Genomic DNA, 7776 nt, shown 5'->3' on the forward strand with positions numbered 1-7776 from the left:
ACAAACTTCTTGTTAACGAACTATGGTTTTGGCAAGTCAGTTAGGACATCTACTTTGTGCATGACACAAGTAATTTTTCCAACAATTGCTTACAGATAGATTATGTCACTTATAATTCACTGTATCACAATTCCAGTGGGTCAGAAGTTTAAATACACTAAGTTGACTGTGGTTTTAAACAGCTTGGAAAATTCCAGAAAATGTTATGGCTTTAGAAGCTTCTGATAGGCTAATTGACATAATTTCAGTCAATTGGAGGTCTACCTGTGGATGTATTTTAAGGCCTACCTTCAAACTCTGTGCCTCTTTGCTTGACATCATGGGAAAATCAGCCAAGACCTCAGAAAAAAAAATTGTAGACCTCCACAAGTCTGGTTCATCCGTGGGAGCAATTTCTAAACACCTGAAGGTACCACATTCATCTGTACAAACAATAGTACACAAGTATAAACACCATGGGACCACGCATCCGTCATACCGCTCAAAGGACACGCGCTCTGTCTCCTAGAGATGAACGTACTTTGGTGCGAAAAGTGCAAATCAATCCCAGAACAACAGCAAAGGACCTTGTGAAGATGCTGGAGGAAACAGGTACAAAAGTATCTATATCCACAGTAAAACAAGTCCTATATCGACATAACCTGAAAGGCCACTCAGCAAGAAGGAAGCCACTGCTCCAAAACTGCCATAAAAAATCTAGACTACGGTTTGCAACTGCACATGGGGACAAAGATTGTACTTTTTGGAGAAATGTCCTCTGGTTTGATTAAACAAAAATAGAACTGTTTGGCCATAATGACCATCGTTATGTTTGCAAGCCGAAGAACTCCATTCCAACCGTGAAGCACAGGGGTGGCAGCATCATGTTGTGGGGGTGCTTTGCTGCAGGAGGTACTGGTGCACTTCACAAAATAGATGACATGAGGGAAGAAAATTATGTGGATATATTGAAGCAACATTTCAAGACATCAGTCAGGAAGTTAAAGCTTGGTCGCAAATGGGTCTTCCAAATGGACAATGACCCCAAGCATACTTCCAAAGTTGTGGCAAAATGGCTTGAGGACAACAAAGTCAGGGTATTGGGAGTGGCCATCAGAAAGCCCTGACCTCAATCAACCCTATAGAAAATTTGTGGACAGAACTGAAAATGCGTGTGCGAGCAAGGAGGCCTACAAACCTGACTCAGTTACACCAGCTCTGTCAGGAGGAATGGGCCAAAATTCACCCATTTTATTGTGGGAAGCTTGTGGAAGGATACCCAAAACATTTGACCCAAGTTAAACAATTTAAAAGCAATGCTACCAAGTACTAATGGAGTGTATGTAAACTTCTGACCCACTGGGAATGTGATGAAAAATAAAAGCTGAAATAAATCATTCTCTATTATTCTGACATTTCACATTCTTAAAATAAAGTGGTGATCCTAACCGACCTAAGACAGGGAATTTTTACTATGATTAAATGTCAGGAATTGTGAAAAACTGAGTTTAAATGTATTTGGCCAAGGTGTATGTAAACTTCCTACTTCAACTGTATGGCAGCATCCATGTTGGCTTTGTAATCATTACTTTTTTGCCAGATTGAATGTGCAGTATTGAAAATATGTATGTCTAATATATGGCTAATTCATTTGGGAAAAAACATGTTTTTAAGAGGATAATGTATACATTTTTTTGCCAGTTAATTTTTCAACAAGAAACCAAGTGAAGTTTTAGATCTGCATAATGAGCAATCAATATGATCTAACGGAACGGTATGCCAGAAGCTGCAAAAGACTGCAGACTCCAATTACAGGGCTAATTCCATTGGTTTAGACCGAAATACTGGCTTCAGGAAATGAGCACTTGTCCTAAGTATTACTAGATGAGGGCCCTTTTTAAAAACACTTAATTTCTTCCTTTCCTCATTGGAGTAGTCACTGATCTAGCATGATTGGATATGTTAAAGCAAGAATCCCACTAGTCACAGGATGTCAGTTCAACGTCTAGTTTAGATTTTTCATTTGTTTGAATGTGAAATCAACAAAAAACATGTCATTGGATTTAGGTTAAAAGTTAGTGAAAAAAATACATTCTCTTACGATGACTTTTTTTTCAAGTCCAATCAGTTTTCCAAGTAGATTTTCCAAGTTTTAGTTGAAATGACTAAAACAACATTGATTTAATCAGTTTTTGTCCACTGGGATCCTACTGCCAGATTAGTGATTTCTCCAAGGAAGGGAGGCAGGAAGGATGTATGAAAGTATTCAAACAGGGCTTTGGTTTCCCCTAGTCCTCCCCACACTGGGACTACTGTGTTCCGTTGGGGCTTATTGTTCAGGGGCCATTTAACGTAATGCTGCACCCCCTGATGTTTCTTATGTTCACGTTTAAGACTGAGCTGTGACCAAGCAACGGTTCCGTTGCCCAGTAAGAGCAAGCTGTTAGCCTCTCAAAAACACCTTCCAGTGTCTTTTTGCTGTCGAGGGTCCACGAAAACAACCCTAGATTAGAACCATCCCGAGTTCCTACATACTTGAACCTATCCTGGGTTGTATTCATTAGGCATGCAACGGAAAATGTTTTCGAAAAATAGAGTTTTTTTATTGGACAAGGCCAGGTTTCAGTCAGTTTTATTCTATTTGGTGCCTAATGAGCACGACCCAGTTCCTTCAGATCTGTAACATTGAAGGAGTAGGGGGCAGGGGCTAGGGAATGGGACGTGGGGGTGTCTTTTTACAGGCACCTGATTACCAGAGTGGGTCATGGGTTAGAATGCAGGTAGGGGATCAAATGTGGAACTTTCCATAATGGCATGTGCACCACGCTCACAATATGCTAGGCACACACATTTGTTTGAATAGATTTCAAATCCAGTTGAGGAATGTACATTAATAGAAGCTTTTGCACTTAAGTGCATAGATATAATGTTGTAGAATCACAACTAAAGTGGCCAAATAACTTCTTAAAATTAAGCACATTAATCTGCTTTACAACTGGTGTAGAGCCTAACTGGCATACATAATCAGTGTGTGAATTTCAAGTCTGGGGAAGATAACTTCAACATAAAAATGCACCTTTATAAAAAAAAGCATTACATGTATAATCGCATTTGTGGTGACTTTTGAGAATGGTGTTTTCCCATTAATGCAACATTTGCGCTTATAGCCTACTGCCATGTGGGCATTGCTGCGCTTATAATGTGAAGAAATAGCCTAATAGTTTATCAACATTTTGACGTTCTGATCTGTTGCGTCTGCCTCATTGCTTAATTTTTTTGTTGTTGATGCTAGTGGTTGTATTAATTTGGGATCTATCGCATCCAACATCTGTCCCAGACTAGGTTTGGAATATTTCTTTCTCGCACAGAATAGGTCAACTTTTGCACCATGGGGGATAGTAGATTGACATAGGCTAGTGCTTTTGCTGTTTGTTAGGCCTACTCATCTTGTTGGCTGACGAAAAGTAAATGTGGAAAGTTCTTCCAATATCTTCAATATGCGCCTCGGAATTGGATAAGAACACGCGTTGCGTCCAGTTGCGTCCCGAATGTGTTTGTCTTCACTGGTCACATGACGGAGAGCCATGTGAGTGAGAGGGCCTTCGGAGCATGCACCCGGGAGAAGGGAATTATAATTATTATATTCAGTCCAAGGGCACAACGGACCACTGGCCGTAAAAGGCATGGATTTTTTTTTAGGAGGCATTATGATCACACAAAGGGGATGCCACCGGGAAACTCGAGGCATTATCAAGTGCTTGTCGAATTGTGAATGAGAGACTGATGAAGTGCATATAGCCTGCGCAAAAAACTAAGCAGAGCTCATGCCTCGTGACTTTTTTCAAATCAACATTAGAGTCGCATCATGCAGACTTAGAATGTATTAAAAATCAAACCATATAGCCCAACGTTGGTATCATTTATTAATGTAACTTAAGTTCTCTAAATTAAGCATATAGGAGTATGTTTCTTTGTTAACTGCTCAACACAGAATAGCCGCATGTGCGTACTACCTCAAATTGTTTTGAGAAAATATTGTTTCTATTTTCAATTGTATTCTTTATACTATAAAATAATGCCACCGAATTCTTAAGCAAATATTGTCTGCTAAATGAACTAATGTAACCCACAGCCATATGGCATAGCCAGATCACGGCCTCACATAACGACAACTCTGTCACGGTTGTCGTAAGAACGGGACCAAGGCGCAGCGGATGTTGAGTTCCACATATTTAAGAGAAACTTAAACAAAATATATCAATAAACGAACAACTAACCGTGACTACGTGGTGCACAAATGTAACAGTATAACTTTAGTACAGTGGTGGGCCGTCAGGGCCTGCAAGGCCTTCTCTGCTGGCCTAAACATCATCAGAATATAATTTTTTTTAAAATATATTTTCCCACAAATATTTATTAAATTATTCCCCAGAGTAAGAGTTATACTCTTCATTTCATAGCTTTCCTCTTGGTTGCACTGCTTCCAGTCCCCGGTTGAGATTTTGAGGGCTGGTCTTTATGTTAGATCTTTTATCCAATCATATTCAGCCATCATGTGTTGCCAGGGGTCTAAAATCTGCCCTCAGGCCTTCAGAATCAACAGTGCGGGCGCTTGTAGCTTATAGTGAATGGAAATGAAAATTTAGTGTCAACCAATCAGCTTTAGAGTTGGCTATTGTACGCCTTCTGGCTGGCTCCAGTGTTACACAGGAGCCAGCTAGCAGGTGTAGTGCGTGCAAGTCTTTTGATTGGATTACCAAAATTGAGAAGCAGGTCCTATGGAGATCTAGGAAACTGAATTTGATAAACGAATTAATTCGCGTACTAAGCTGTTTTTCCAACCCACAATGGCGGAAGGAGGAGAAGATATCGATTTGGTCGAGGATATAATTATAACGCCATTCTCAAGACGAACTTTTCAAGAAAAGTTAGACATTGTAAGGAGAGGTCGCCCGACGCCACAAAGCCTGTCACAGGCGGGAAAGTGCTTCGTTCGCTCGCCACTTTCAAAGTTTCAACTACGAGCGCTGTCAATGGCTCACAGGCTCCTTGGCTCCGAGAAGCACTGCAAACTGTACTGCTGGGAATGCCTATTATTTGCAAGTGATCGATTTGTTTGGAGCCACACTGGCTTTGCAAACTTGAGTTGTCTAACCAAGGCAGCAACGAGACACCAAAGTACGGCTGGGCACTAACAAGCAATGGTGCTTTTGAAAACTTTTGGGGACACCGGAGTGGATCGACAGCTCAAAGAACAAACGCGCAGGGCAACGGAGCTGCACAATGAAAAGGTGAAGGGAAATATTGAAAAGACTCATTGATTGTGTCATGTTTTTGGGTAAACACTGTTTACCCAAAAATGTCAATTTGTCAATTTCAAGGTGACGCAACGCCTGGTTATACTGCGTTTCTGTCTAAATGTATAGTTTCTAGAGCCATGGCATCATAATGAGGTGGATTAATTCGGGTGGGACTGTGTAGTACCTCACTGAAGGCCCAGGCCCACGGCACGCCACTGCTTTAGTACGTCCCCTCGCACCGACCTCGGGCGCGAACCAGGGACCCTCTGCACACATCAACAACAGTCACCCACGAAGCGTCGTTACCCATCGCTCCACAAAAGCCACGGCCCTTGCAGAGCAAGGGGCAACACTACTAATAGGTTTCAGAGCAAGTGACGTAACTGATTGAAACGCTACTAGCGCGTACCCGCTAACTAGCTAGCCATTTCACATCCGTTACACAAACACAAAACAATATCCCACAAACACAGGTGGGAAAAATAGCTACTTAAATATGATCCCCAATTAGAGACAACTATTACCAGCTGCCTCTAATTGGGAATCATACAAAACACCAACCTAGAAAATATAAACTAGAACACAACATAGAAATTATAAACTAGAATACCCCCTAGTCACACCCTGACCTACTACACCATAGAGAAACAAGGGCTCTCTATGTTTAGGGCGTGACAAACTCAAAGTATGCTATTCTGTTCTTATGAAATAGACTACATTTTCTTAATATCATGTTTCTTTAAACCTGTCTAAAATAATATTGGAATTATTGTGATGGTACATTTATTAAATGTAGATGTTCCAAAGGTCTGCCTCAGTGGCTTGTAGGCTATGCCTGGAAGGCAGCAGAAGCTAAATGTGTTCATGTTAATTAACGGTCAATTACTATGAGACTGGCAGTTATTTGCTTTACAATCACAGGCTGACAAAATTTCATGACCATCATAGCCCTACTCACAACCGCAGACCACGTGTACCCACGCCATCCCAGGATTTCCACATCTGGCTTATTCACCTGTGAGATCATCTGAGAACGGCCACCTGGACAGCTGATGAAATTGAGGAGTATTTCTGTCTGTAATAAAGCCCTTTTGTGGGGAAAAACTCATTCTGATTGGCTGGGCCTGTCTCCCCAGTGGGTGGGCCTGTCTCCCAAGTGGGTGGGCCTGTCTCCCAAGTGGGTATGCCTATTCCCTCCCAGGCACACCCATGGCCATGCCCCTTCCCAGTCGTGAAATCCATTGATTAGGGACTAATTTATTTATTTCAGTTGACTGATTTCCTCGTGTAACTCAGTAAAATCAATGAAATTGTTGCATGTTGCATTTATATTTTTTGTTCAGTATTATTAGCCAAAATAGATAATTAAACTAATCTATTTCTAAAGCAGGAAGACTCTAAATTGGAAGTCTTGATTTAGTGTTACTTTTGTCATATGAGCCTAGGTATTATAGAAACATAGCAGTGCCTTAATCTCCTTGTAACTACAGGTAACTGCCAAAATATTGGAAACACCAACATAAAGTGTCTTAATAGGGCGTTGGGCCACCACGAGCCGCCGAAACAGCTTCAATGCGCCTTGGCATAGTGTCTGGAACTCTACTGGAGGGATGTGACATCATTCTTCCATGACAAATTCAATCTTTAAAAAAAAATGTTTTAATGGTGGTGGATAACAGTGTCTGAGGCGCAGCTCCAGAATCTGTTAAATTGGGTTAAGATCTGGTGACACACACACACATACCCTTTAAACCCCCTATGCTCCTCTGAGATCTCTTCTAGACATGGTAGCCAAAATAATGGGCAACTGGGCATTTTTATACATGACCCTAAGCATGATGGGATGTTTTAATTGCTTAAATAACTCAGGAACCACACCTGTGTGAAAGCACCTGCTTTCAATTTACTCAACCTGGTCTCAGGGATAGACATAACATATTGTAGAAAATGTAAATCCTGGACACTCCAATTAGTATGATATGTTATGTTTCATATGGTATGTATTAATTTGTGGATGTCCATCATCCATATCGTATGATACGTTACGAATTACAATTCGTATGATATGTTATGAATTGCAATTCATGCAATATGTTACGAATTTTCAGAACACATGATATTAAACAAATTCCAATTTGTTGTGGCTAACATTAGCTAGGTGGCTAACATTAGCGAGGCTTGGAGTCAGGGGTAAGGTAAGGGTTAGTAGTTAGGTTACTAAGTAGTTGCAAAGTTGCTAATTAGCTAAAATGCTAAAGTTTTCCTTGATGAGATTTGAAAACACAACCTTTGGGTTACTAGATGTTCGCTAGGAGTTAGGGTAAGGGGTTATTAAGGTTAGGAGTTAGGGGAAGGGTTAGCTAACATGCTAAGTAGCTAAAATGGTCCATGATAGGATTTGAACATGCAACCTTTGGGTTGCTAGATGTTGGCAGTATACTCCCAACCATCCACCCCACTTTCACTTTAGTTTTTGCCATAAGTAACCTTCTGTCTT

Source organism: Salvelinus namaycush, chromosome 1 (genome assembly GCF_016432855.1).
Source record: "Salvelinus namaycush isolate Seneca chromosome 1, SaNama_1.0, whole genome shotgun sequence".
NCBI classification, from domain to species: domain Eukaryota; kingdom Metazoa; phylum Chordata; class Actinopteri; order Salmoniformes; family Salmonidae; genus Salvelinus; species Salvelinus namaycush.